Genomic DNA, 12,654 nt, shown 5'->3' with positions numbered 1-12,654 from the left:
GGGGTATTACGACTTCTCCCATTTTTAGCATTTTCTTCATATCAACATCCTGAGTTTCTTCACTGGCTCTTTGAAACTTTCGGTTAATAAGAATAAAGGCAGGACTGATTCCAAGATTATTTCAGCCTTCCAGACACTGGCAGTGTTGATTTAGTTTTACTCATATGGCGAAAATGAGTAATATCTTTGATTAAATAATAGAAGTGTGATTCTTATTTTGTTTTAGTGAGCAAACACATTGATATGTGAATGATAGTTTAATTTTTGTCAGTGACTGCAGCTGTCACCGTCTTTGTATATTATTGCCATGGTTTGAAGTATTAGTCCACCGCAACGTTAGTGGGAAAGGCTCAGTGTCCTTCTGACTCTATTTTACTATGTCAGTAAATCCAGTAACTGTTATCTTTTCCAAATTCTGCCAATTTCATGTCACTAAAGTAGAATCGATAAATTAAATTACCGAAATAAACCTGTTCCCTTCAAGGGACTGCAACATCAGATAACATAGCTGACCCCCTAACCTTTCTAGATGGAGGATTTGCTTATTAACAGATACATTTCTGAAGAAAAAAAACAAGGTGCAGCAGTGTGCCATATAGACTTTGTTTTAAAAAGTTATAGTTCTTTTGACCACTTGTCCATCTCAAAGATGTTTTTCATTTTACTGTTCACAGTACATGCTTTTTAAATATGTCTTTACTTACTTGAAGATTTTTTTTCTTACTGCAAATGGGGTTCTGTATGTATATTTTTCAGTATTGTATTGATTGATGAAAGTAACACTGCTTATTGATCACTGAACCCTGAAAAGTAGTGTGATGTAAAGCAATGTAGGTGCATTGACTCGCGCATACTCATTCAAACGTAATAGGGTTCCACCAGAAACACTGTGTCCCTATGTGAGACTTAATACATAAGACCAGTTGTCACACAGGAATGCCATTGAAGCCAAAGTGCACAGGATGGAATGACATATGAGTGCCGCAGAGAGAGATATTGGCTGGTATGAGACCGTCAGCAACTCTGGCAAGCCGCCTTGGGAAATAAAAAAAAAAAGAGAAAAAATAAATAAAAGACTAAAGCCCTTGTATTCAGGGGGGCTATTGTCAAGTCCCATTTGATGAAGTCAGATAGCTGACTCATATAGTCTGTCCTGAAAAGCTGCAGTCCCGCTTCCTGCTTTTAGACCTGCGTTTTACACTGCCCTCAGCCTTGCTCGTGCAAAAACAGCCCAATGAATCACAAACATTGACTCACAGACAAACTTTTCTAAACGCTCTCTGTCACTGTCTGCAGAGCACTTGTGATCTTTCCATATATGCATACCCTGAGACTGCCGGGGGAGGATGTTCTTTTAAATGCATTTTCAGCATTTGGGTCTCATTTCTGAGCTACTGTATGAGGTTTTAAAATGAAAAATGTATGCATAGATGTGTCTTTTAGGTACTGTATGTGAGGGGCAAATGTGTACCTGATACTGCAGGAATAAATAATGACAAAAAAAGTGAATGACATATTTCTGAGAAATGTCTTTTTTCTGTTGGCGTGAAAGTTAGTGTAAGATGTTTTCATGGAAATGTGAGAACTGACTCGTAAATTATTGCTTAAGTAAGTCAGAGCAATGCATTTTATTTTTCATGCAATGAATGCCATAGAAGCAAAACAGGTCTGCTGTTACGAAAATAAATTCAACATCAATGTGACAAAATGCCCAGGAACGCACATGGGACTAATTAGTAATTGTCTTTCTCTTGCCCATTAATTTTCAGGAGTAGCCATATGTAGGACGCCAAAGCAATTCAATAATGTCCCCGCTGCCAAATAATTATCCTCGGATGAGAAATGTGGTGATTCTTTTGCCTTTTTGGAATGCAGTGTTTATTTGTTATTTGATCTCAGCCCTTCACTTCTCCTCAAGTCAAAACTCAGCTCAGTTCTCTGGCTCCTGCTGTGGCTAACCCAGCTGACGCTTTTTCTAACAATCCACTGTACACACTGTCATGGGAAAAAAAAAACAAACCAAAAAGTATTTTCTAATGCGGAATATGTCAATTATAGATTGAAGAGCCAAAAATATTTGTTGCCACAATGACTCTGGTCTCCTAATTTGAGCGTGTCGGGAAAAATAATCACATTAGTACTTGTGTGGAAAACTGTGTTCACTTTTAAATGGATGTGGCTCTGAAGTGTGGAGAATTGGATTGAAGCTCCGCTGAGTTTGATGGATCCTGTTGGCACTCCAACTTGTTTTTATATCTTCCTGGCATATTATATTCATGAGCTCAATGATTTTTTTGAAAATAGCCCTAGGACTGTTGTGGCTCAATTAGAACATTCAGCTGCAAGCAATTAGTCGACTCAAGTGGGTGATAATCTGTACAGGAATTTTTCATGTGGACACCTCCCCTGCAGATATGAAACTGCATGGCAGTACAGTTAGAAATAACGAAATTCATTGATAATAATATTCAGTTGTGTGATTTTTCTTTCTTTTCAGGATTTGTGTTTTTAATGATATAATATCCTCAACTGCTCTAATTTTAATGACTGCAAACGCATTCTCACTACACAGATGCAATATACAAAATTAAATCAGTAATTCAAACGTATTGAGAGGATCTTTTAAAAAAAATATTTTGTCTTGCGTTTCGTCGTGCTTGCTTGTACCATCTGGTGCTTAGTTGTGATTAATTTGCATTGGACCACATGTCCTTATCTCTCTAGGAGTTGAAATGAGATGACAGTAACATACCTTGACTGATGATTTTCATACAGGAGGACATATTAAGACATACAGTATGAAAAGTGGCTTACATATATCGATTTCTCTTTGACTAATGAGCTACATTGTAAGTATTCAATAACAAGACCATTGATTGCTGTAACATAACATGCTTGGTTCCTGTCGTGTCTGTGGATCATGGGTTTTCAGGAGGATGTATCATTGACTGAAATGATCAATCCAGATAGCTCTCTGAAAGAGAAGACTAAATTCATCTGTTGAGGTTACAGTACCGCTATGAGCTAATAATCATCAGGGAAATTATTATTACTAGACAAAACTGGGTGTAAAATATCATGTGCTGCTGTGCTTTTAACACTTTTAACATAAACTGAGTGAGATTTTAGTAAAAGTGAACACATGATATAAGTTTGCAATCAGCTCTATCTTCTAGGTCCGCATCAATAAATATGAGGCAGGTCTGCAGACTAATAGGATGCTAGTTTACACTATTTATATCAGTGACAGTGCTGCATGCAAGACTCTCCGAGGAGCTCTATTCTTGCTGCCTGACAGCACTCTGCCTTGTTCCTCCTCTCTGTACATACACTGTTACTATTTATTTAAAGCAAGGCAGATTAAGATTTCATAGAGATCCCGATTCAGCTTGGGCATTTCAGAGGGATGTGCAAAAGTTCACGATGCATGAAACTGCTCTCTACCCAATTGGTGATGATGAGATAAACAAGAAAGTGTATTAACAGCCACCAGTGATTTGCATTTGTCTAACAACTGCTAATGTCAGCATTAAATTATGCTAAATCTTGGAGGAATAATTTGTTAAAATTCACTTAGATCTAGCTATCTTCATTTGGTAGCTGTACCTTCGACTTCTGTGGATTTAATAGGCTATTTTAATTTCTCCAGGATCTCGTTTAACAATTATCTCAGACATAGAGAGTTTTTTTTTCCAATGCTATGTGTTCATTTTTGTTTTTGATATATGATTATAAAACACAACATCATGTGTTGCATGATGAGAAGTTGTAAATATGACAAAGCTCTGTTTAACAAGAATGCTCACTAACTAAAAAACAGCCTTTTCCTATATGACATTTTGTAAATGAATGATAACTGTAATATACAGATTATTTTTTGAATGAGTCTAAATGGATATGTTCCATATTTGCTCAACTGCTGCAGCCAATCAAGCGTTATAGTGGGCGGATTGTTTTAAACTTTAGCTGTAAATTCTTTGATTGTATTGAGATATGAGATCTGGCTTTGCTGCTCCAGGGCACTGATATTGTTGTTTGTATAGTATTCCTTTGTGCTCGTCATCTTAATGCGTGGGTGATCTAGCTTTGCATTCTGATGTCTTTTAAAGGTCGCATTTCGACCAGCAGACTGTCACAATAACATTTCCATTGACTCCGGTGGCATGACGATATACCTCTTCTGGTTTAAAAATCAATAGGAGAAGTGGACGGATGTGAGTCTGACAGCCTCTGCCATGACTCTCTAAGAGCCTTGAACCCCCCAATTGAGCCCTACTGGCAGCTCCAATAAATATAGCATAAACACAAGCATGTGACAGTAATTATATGTTTCATGGATGTCTTATGTGGATATTGGGTCAGACCTCAAGTTGAAAGCAGGATGCTAATGGTTCATTTCTAATGACCTATTTCCTGAAACATTATTGGGCCACCCCCTTAGAAAATGGTCTAAATATACTGATACTGGAGGTGATTATACTTATTGCATGTGTGCATTGTATGTGTGTGTGCTCTGTATCCTGTTCACATCAGATTGTTTCTCTTGCTGCCATTCTGTGGCCCTGGGAATGATTTAATTTTTCAATGGCCTGTCTGCTATCAACACGCTTGCCTCTTGAGAGAGATCTCTGCCTTGATAATTGTGCCATGAACCTCATCAGCATTCATATGAAATGGGGCTAGACGGGTCACTTTGAGTTTAAGAGACGCTAATTTGATTGAAATTCAAACTGGGAGCTCCAGGAAGTAGATTGTGCCTTTTTCTGCGATGTGCTCCCCTCACTCATGTCACTTCTCTCCTCTTCTTATGGCCCTGTCACACTGTTGCGTATGAGAGAAGCGTATGAGTTGCGTATGAAAATTAATAATATAATTTTCATACGCACGAAAAGTCCTTGAAAATAAAGAATGACTAGCGTATGAGTAGCATATGAACTGCGCATGCCCAGCGTACGTTTCAACGCGCCTATATCAGCAGCCTTTCCACATTGCTCCATTATTGCAGTAGACGACGCGCTATCAACATCTCTCGAGACATTCATCTCGATCATGCCTCCCAAGAAGCAATCGTCGTTTGCCCGGGCCCTGGGCCGAGGAAAAGGCAAAAAAACACAAGAATCATTCTCACCCAAACCTGCTGAAATGCCTGATGCACCTGCGGCTGATGAGTTACATGCTTCTGAGCGATCAAGATCCCCAACTCCTCCTCCTGACCGCTCCCGTGAATTGTCGGTTGCCTGCCGGGCGGAGATGGAGGCGGCAGACGGGCGGAGGCTATAAATACGCTAGCTGTACGGTACACCTTCATGGCAACATATGGCAATTTATGTCCAGCGTTCTCGACCTATCAGTAACGTACCTATTTCGTACCTCTAGCGTATTCAGCGTATGCCTAGCGTATGCTTAGCGTATTAACCATACGCACAAAAGTTTTGAGCATGTTCAAAAATTTATTTCTGCCTCAGCGTATGCCAACGTATGCCAACGTATGCCAGCGTGCTTGAAACGTATACAACCTATGCCTAACGTTCCCCTGGCGTATGTCAGCGGATACCAGCGTATGAGTGATAATTTTCATACGCAACTCATATGCTTCTCTCATACGCAACAGTGTGACAGGGCCTTTACACAGCTATTGTTTTTGCTGCTGCTACTCATTTTCAGTTTTTATATTGTGAAATACAAATGGTTGGTGCCTGAGCGTAGAAGGATAGAAAATTGATAAGTTGAGGCAAAGCAATCTAGGATTCAGCATTTAATGCTCCTCTAAACTGGACAGATCGCACAAGAGACAGACAACAACAGGCTTGAATAATTTTGACTAATCATCATTAAGTTGTTAGTTAGAATGCTTCATCGTTATATGATAAGTGTCCAGTTAAAAGACACATTGAGATACCTCCAATTCAAACTGGAGTTCTAAATATGTATAATGTCACAATGACTAGTCTGAGCCTTGCATGGTGGCTGTTGTGCAGTGAAGAGCTTCTCTGTGTTCCTTGATGACACGTTTGGATTGCAATCTTAAAAACTTTGTCAAACTCAAAATTCAACCGTAGGCCGCTGTAACATGGCTGTAAATTGGCTTGCCTGTAGCAATAGAGGTGCAGTGGCATACAATGTTTGCATAGCCAGCTACCGATCTTATCTCTCACTTGAGCTTCCAACATCCCCAGAAATATCTGTGGTATGATCAGACCTTGTTCATTCAAGATATCTGTTTAATTAATTCGACAATGAAAGAAAATTGTAGATATTGACAAAACCATTTTGACACCAGTGAAACTTAAAATATCTCAAATGTACAATTCTTATATGAAGAATTAAAAATGTCTTGTACAGGGATTACAACTAATTAGAATTTCATTTTTGATGTCTAAAATTTGAGTTACGATGATATCCCATCCAGATATTAAATGTTAAAAACAGCAGTTGACAGTCAGACTGATACTGGAAACTGGAAACATACATTTACATTTTTCATAAGGACTGCTATCTGACCTTTAAGTTATTGTGACCAAGCACACAAAACAGTCACAATTTTTGAAATTCCATTTTACCTTCCTTCTGTTCCACCTGAATTATTACCATATGTTTATCAACTACACAAAGCGTTGTTTACAAAGACGCTGCATCTGTTATAAAGGATAAGTTTGTGAAAAGCAAAACTCATATAAAGTCCTTCAAGACTTAAGGAGGCTTTAGGCCTTGGAAATAGCTTTTCCTATATCTGATATTAGATATGCAATTTGTAGCAGTTTTGTCATTTGAGCCAATTTATTATTCAGCTAGCACATTATATTCTTGTCCAATTATTCCTCTGACATGGTTTATGATGGCAGTGGAAAAGGTTAAATTGCATGTGGTTACATGGTATCAGGAGCACTATCTGTTCTACCTTGTTGGTACTCCTTCCCACTGTCAGCTGGGAGTACTCATTTTTAAGAGATTTACATCAAATCCGAGCAGCATTTTCCACGATACTCTAATTGTACTGATGTCTGCCTCTCCCAAAAGGTCAGAGATGTGATGGGATTACATTTGGAATACTTCAGTGTGATTAACTGGCCGAGGGGATAGATGAAGGCAATCAGAGTGGAAGGAAGTTCCATCCTGCACTTATTTTAGTTTCACTTGAGGAACAGATTCTACCAAACCATTTTTCACATTCTCTTGTGATGTTGCTAATGTTTTTTTTTTTTTTTTTTTTGTACCACAGAAAATGTAATTGTTATTTATTTTACTAGCTGTTATGTGAAAAGCTCTTTTCACACAGATGGTGTTGTATATTTTCCTTGATATGAGTTAAAACAGACACATCAATCAGATAATACCGCAGCAGAAAGCGGCTCCAACAATTTTGCCTCAAAAAAACTCTATATAGAGCTCCTTTTCCCACTGGTTAATTATTCTCTCTTCCATTACAAGACAAAATAAATCTGTTTTCACTTTTGTTTAATCCTGTTGAGCTATTGTAGTATTTATAGAGGTAGAATGTTTCACTCTAGAGAAATGTGAAGAAAAGCTCCCTTCGACTTAATTTTCATCATGTAGATGATTAATTACTATATAGCCTCAGACTATCAAAAGATAGTCAGAGATATCATATTTTAAATGTATTTAATTAGTGTGCACTTTGAGACCTGTACCCTGCCAAACCAAATGCTGAACTTTTTATGGGCAGAATTTCAATTACATGCTTTCTCTCAAAATGAGGGCGAGAACTATGCATAGAAGAAGTCATTAGGGCTTTTTCAATTGGTCTCAGGAGATGCCTGAGGTTTCACAGATGAGCCAGCAGTGAGAGTCACACAACTCTATAGATCAGGGCTCCCCTGTTCCACAGCGCTAAAATTAGGGAAATATATCAGGAAGAGCTATCAACTCTTATGTCAACATTGTTTTAAAAGAAATACGAGCTTTTTTAAAAATGTTTCTCTCTGTTGTTCGGAACATTTTGCCTGAGTAATGACGGCAGGTCTGTGTCTCATTAGTGTCAGTGATTTTATTTTTCTATATTATTCTGTTTCATATGCCTGAAATAAACTAGGCATTAATATCCTGGTCTCAGTGGAATCTGGTAGATAAAGTGCTGTAATTTATATTGCTCCTGCATGATATGCTTATGCATGAGCAAAGCAGACAGAGTCATCAAAGTGACCATTTAATATGTGGAAAGTACTGCAGATTCATGAAATATTACCCACGAAAACAAGCTGCGTATTATGCTCCCGGCATGAGGTGCATGTTTTAATTTCTAAATAGTAATTAATTTCCATATGAACAACTGCAATATGCTGATATTTCCATCTGTTATTACACATTAAGGTCATTGATGTTGTGAAATGCCCCTTGAGATCTTCTCTGAACATAGATCCACACACAGATGTGGACATAAATATGTGCAGTGATATAAAGTACTGCTCTAACTTTTCAGTTCCTTTTTGTGACATTGACAAAGACCTCTTAATCAAAAGTTTTTAAAATAATTATGTGAGCTGCTTTAATTAACATACAAGTCCAATGTTAAAGAAATAGCATTAAGAGCAGGGAAGTGAATTTATTTTGTGCTTTAAAAACAGCATTAGTAATGTCTCATTGCATCCCCCGCCATGGTGGAGATTTTTGTGCCTTTTTAAGTTTCTAGACATTGCTTTATGCAGTAAACCGCAATGCCCTGAAAGCATTCGTGACATGCAGCCAAACATAGTTGTTCAGGATCCGAAACCAAAATAGCACAAATATCTGACCTTTTGTGTGGACTAAATCGTGTCCTCCTCAACAGTAACCAACTGTTCCACAGAGCTACATAATATTACATTGATAAAAGTTGGACTCAGAGCAGTGATTACTTCTGCAGCCAAAAAAAACAAAGGCAATACCCAAAGCACAAGACAGCGCAGTGCAACCAGTAATACATTTTCCAATGATCTGCTGTAAATGGGGGGGACTGGTCTGTGATAAGAAGAAACAAATATTTTCTCTGGTCCCTGCTAAATTGGCAGAACAGAGTTATTGATCTGGCTCCTCACATTGCCAATAAAATTTTAAGTCCCTTTGGTAACAAAGACAACTTGCTTGGGGTATTGATGTCATTATCATGATTTTAGTGCAGCTAGAGGGTGGTTACCTGGAACTACCTGGACTTCAGAGCACACTGAGAGCCAATTTAGAATCCCTGCTCTCCAGATGTTACATGCAGTGTCTGGTATTAACTTGGCACAGCTCTAAAGGGCTGATGAAATGAAAAACACAAATATAAGTATAAAACACAAGTGTTTTTATTGAATAGGACTTTTTTCCTGAAGATGTCCTTCCACTTTCTATAACAAATCAGTCTGGTTTCAGGAAACAGCATAGTAACAGCCATCTTAAATAATGCTCTGGAAGCCTTGGATGCTAAAGACTACTTTGCTACACTTTTTTATAGACCTGTCCAAAGTTTTTGCACTGTATATAATTTAGAAGCTTTCAGACATAGGCCTCTCAAATCAAGTCGCAGGCTGGTCTTTGAGCCACCTTTCTGGTCACGAGCAGCATGTGCAACTCAGTGGTTTCTTTTACAGTTATTTGAACATCACGAAAGGAGTGCCCCAAGGTTTAGTTTTAGGACCCACTCTCTATGATCTAAGTTAACAATGTAGACCAAAATATAACTGATGCATCATTACATATTTATCCCAATGACGCAGTTGTTTTTGTTGTTTTGCAAATGCTGTTGCCCTGCTCTTTCATCATCTTCATTCTGCATTTGATAGTATTTAGTTACATCTGTCTGATCTTAGATCAGATCTTAGTGTTCCCATCAATTAAATCCACACAAGGAAACCCATTGACTTATTGGCTGCTTATATGTGCCAATGCATCCTAACTGATAAAAAAAAAAATCTCTCCTTGAAGACCTTCATGGAACATTGTTAAAGTAATTTAGACTGAAACTGGGGTTTTAGCCAGGAAACAGCTTGTTGCTGCCACCTTTTTTTAAAATCTCCTATTGACCGTGGTGGCATTATTTACATCAATGTCTTTCAACTCTCTACAGATGTTTGATGCTGTTTATCACGAAGCAATAAGATTTATAATTGGCTATGAACACCCTAACTTGTCACACCCAGAGAATGCAGGACACAGGAGCAGGGGATGTAATTCCAAAGCTTTTATTATGAGGACAGATGTTTAACAAGCTCCTCCTGAGAGAAACTAATCAGGCTATAGAATATCATACTAATAATATACTTTTCCAAAATGGAGAAGTATATCTATATAAAATTATCAAAACTCAAAATCAGTCCACTAAACGGAGGAACAAACAAAGAACTATGAAACGTTACGGGAAACTAAAGATCACTCCCGCTGCGGAGGAAAAACAAAACACCTCTCCTAAAAAACGGAGGAACTACACAAAGAGAAAATTACAAACCAAAATCACTCTAACTAGGAGGAAAAAACAAGAAGGCTATAAACAAAACTATCACTGTATCTCTTACAGGATTTAATTTATCAAATTTAACAAGAAAACAAAAAACTCTCTTTCGAGGATAAATACCAACAGGTAACTTGAAAAACGAGGCTTGGGTTCAGGCTTGGACAAAGGCGAGAATGACGCACTACAGTCGGACAGATACAACACACTGGCACAGGACAGGGGGAGACGCAGACTCTTAAGCACACCGGGGTAATGGGAAAGAGGTGGAATCATTCATACGACAATCAGACTGGAGCACGAGAGGAAGGGCAAGTGACCTGAAACGAGAGGGAAGTTAATCTTTCAAAATAAAACAGGAAATGACGAAACAATACATGAGACGAGACAAAAACCCAGCTTGACCTCACCGCGGTGTGACATAACTCACTAATGCTCTTTTTACTCTCTGGTCAACAAGTCATCATTATCCATACACAGACTTTTGCATTTATATAATTTCATTTACAGATCTGTCCTTGGTCTGTTGCCAACATAATTATCTTCCTACATGTCATGTAAACAGAGCAGCCATAGGCTATGCTCCCCAGTCCTTTGTTCCTGTTAGTGTTTCCTCAGTGCGTACAGAGCTCAGCGAGAAGCCATTTTCTTCTCTTGCTGCTTTGACTTGGAACACGGTACCACAGGATATGAAGCTGTCCAGTTTGATCCCACTAAGGAATTTTAAACTGATTTTGAGGAAAATAAAACATTTGATAAAATAAAGAAAGAAAAAGAATATTGGGAAATGGCTTCCTGTTTATATTATTTTCTTGTGCTTTTACTTGGTACTTAAACCCACAAACATATGTACTGCAGTGATTATTATGTGCGTTTTCCAAGTAATTAATTTGTTTGTATCGTAAGGTCTCTCTTGACAATGAAACTTTATGTTTCAATGAAATTACCTGTATAAAGGTTATATAAAATTGAAAAAAAAGAAAAGAAAAAGAAAGAAAGAAATTCTATACCTGCCTTGATTTGTCCAGGGTTGTAAGAGGCAGGATACAGTAGACATCAGTCAGTCACAGGACACCCATGAAGGTGTCCCCAATACAACCTACATATGATTTGTAATCTAATTTGTAGTCACTGAATATTTTGGTAACATCTTGTCTTTGTGGTCTAGCATTTTTTTAAGCTTCAGTTTAGAACTTAGATGGCATTTTGTGTGCCTCCTTTAAATATGGATTCAGAGCACAAGCAACCTCGGACAAGTTAGTCAAGACACTTGAGTAAAACACACAGATTGTGCTAAATCTACCCCAATAAACATGAGCAAATTCCAAGAATAAACATGAATCTGATTTGGATTTGATGTAATCACAAGTTGACAGAAACAAAGACTGTGCATAATTACAATGAAATCAGAATATGACATGGTGTTTATCAGTGTGGACCTGAACACATTGAGACAGACTCCCCAAGCTCCTGAAGAATTGACTGAAATGACAGTCGTATGTTTTTGAGTCATGTTCTCATGACGGCATCCTGAAAAGAAGTACTACTAAAAGTTCCAGAAAGGAAATACGACTCATATGGGGTTTGCAAATTAGAAAAAGCCTTTATTCTCAACTCATAAGGAGGAGAGGGGAGGTGTTTGCAGAGATCTCAACCAATCTATCTTCCACGATTAACATGACAACACTTTATGAATACACTTTGGTCACTTTCCTGGTTGGATTTGACAATAACATTACCTGATCAAGGTTAGAAAACAGTAATGGTTAGGGATAAAATACATTACTTTTACAACGCAATCGTACTGCCATTTTCTAAAAAAATTACCATATGGCATCTTTACCCTTCAAATGTAGTTGCTCTCATGACCACGAGAGGTTGCATATTCTTTGAATGTAATTTTTGGCTGTATCTGCTTGCAAACAAATGGCACATGGACACATTTTGGGGAGGAGGGCATGTTCATTACAAAGGACCTTTTGATACAGTGTTTGATACAGGCGGCTGTAGCTCTGGAGGAAGAGCAGTCGCCCACCAATCGGAAGGTTGGTGGTTCGACCCTCAGCTTCCCCGGGCTACATGTCGAAGTGTCCTTGGGCAAGACACTGAACCCCATGTTGCCTCCCTTGTAAGTCGCTTTGGATAAAAGCGTCTGCAAAATGACTGTAATGTAAACATGGTGGAAATCCAAAAGAGAAGTGCTCCATTACTTTACTGCCTGCAGAAAAAAA

At 38.1% G+C, this 12,654-nt stretch overlaps 1 protein-coding gene across 34 annotated transcripts in view; it reads left to right on the top strand.

Moving 5' to 3' along the window:
• Window positions 1–12,654, top strand: part of adgrl2a (adhesion G protein-coupled receptor L2a) — a 99,386-nt gene that overhangs the window by 39,871 nt on the left and 46,861 nt on the right. The gene's annotated exons all lie outside the window — the stretch shown is intronic.

This window comes from Odontesthes bonariensis, chromosome 15, assembly GCF_027942865.1.
Source record: "Odontesthes bonariensis isolate fOdoBon6 chromosome 15, fOdoBon6.hap1, whole genome shotgun sequence".
NCBI classification, from domain to species: domain Eukaryota; kingdom Metazoa; phylum Chordata; class Actinopteri; order Atheriniformes; family Atherinopsidae; genus Odontesthes; species Odontesthes bonariensis.
Note: the sequence above shows the minus strand (reverse complement) of the source record. Positions and strands in the feature narration are given on the sequence as shown.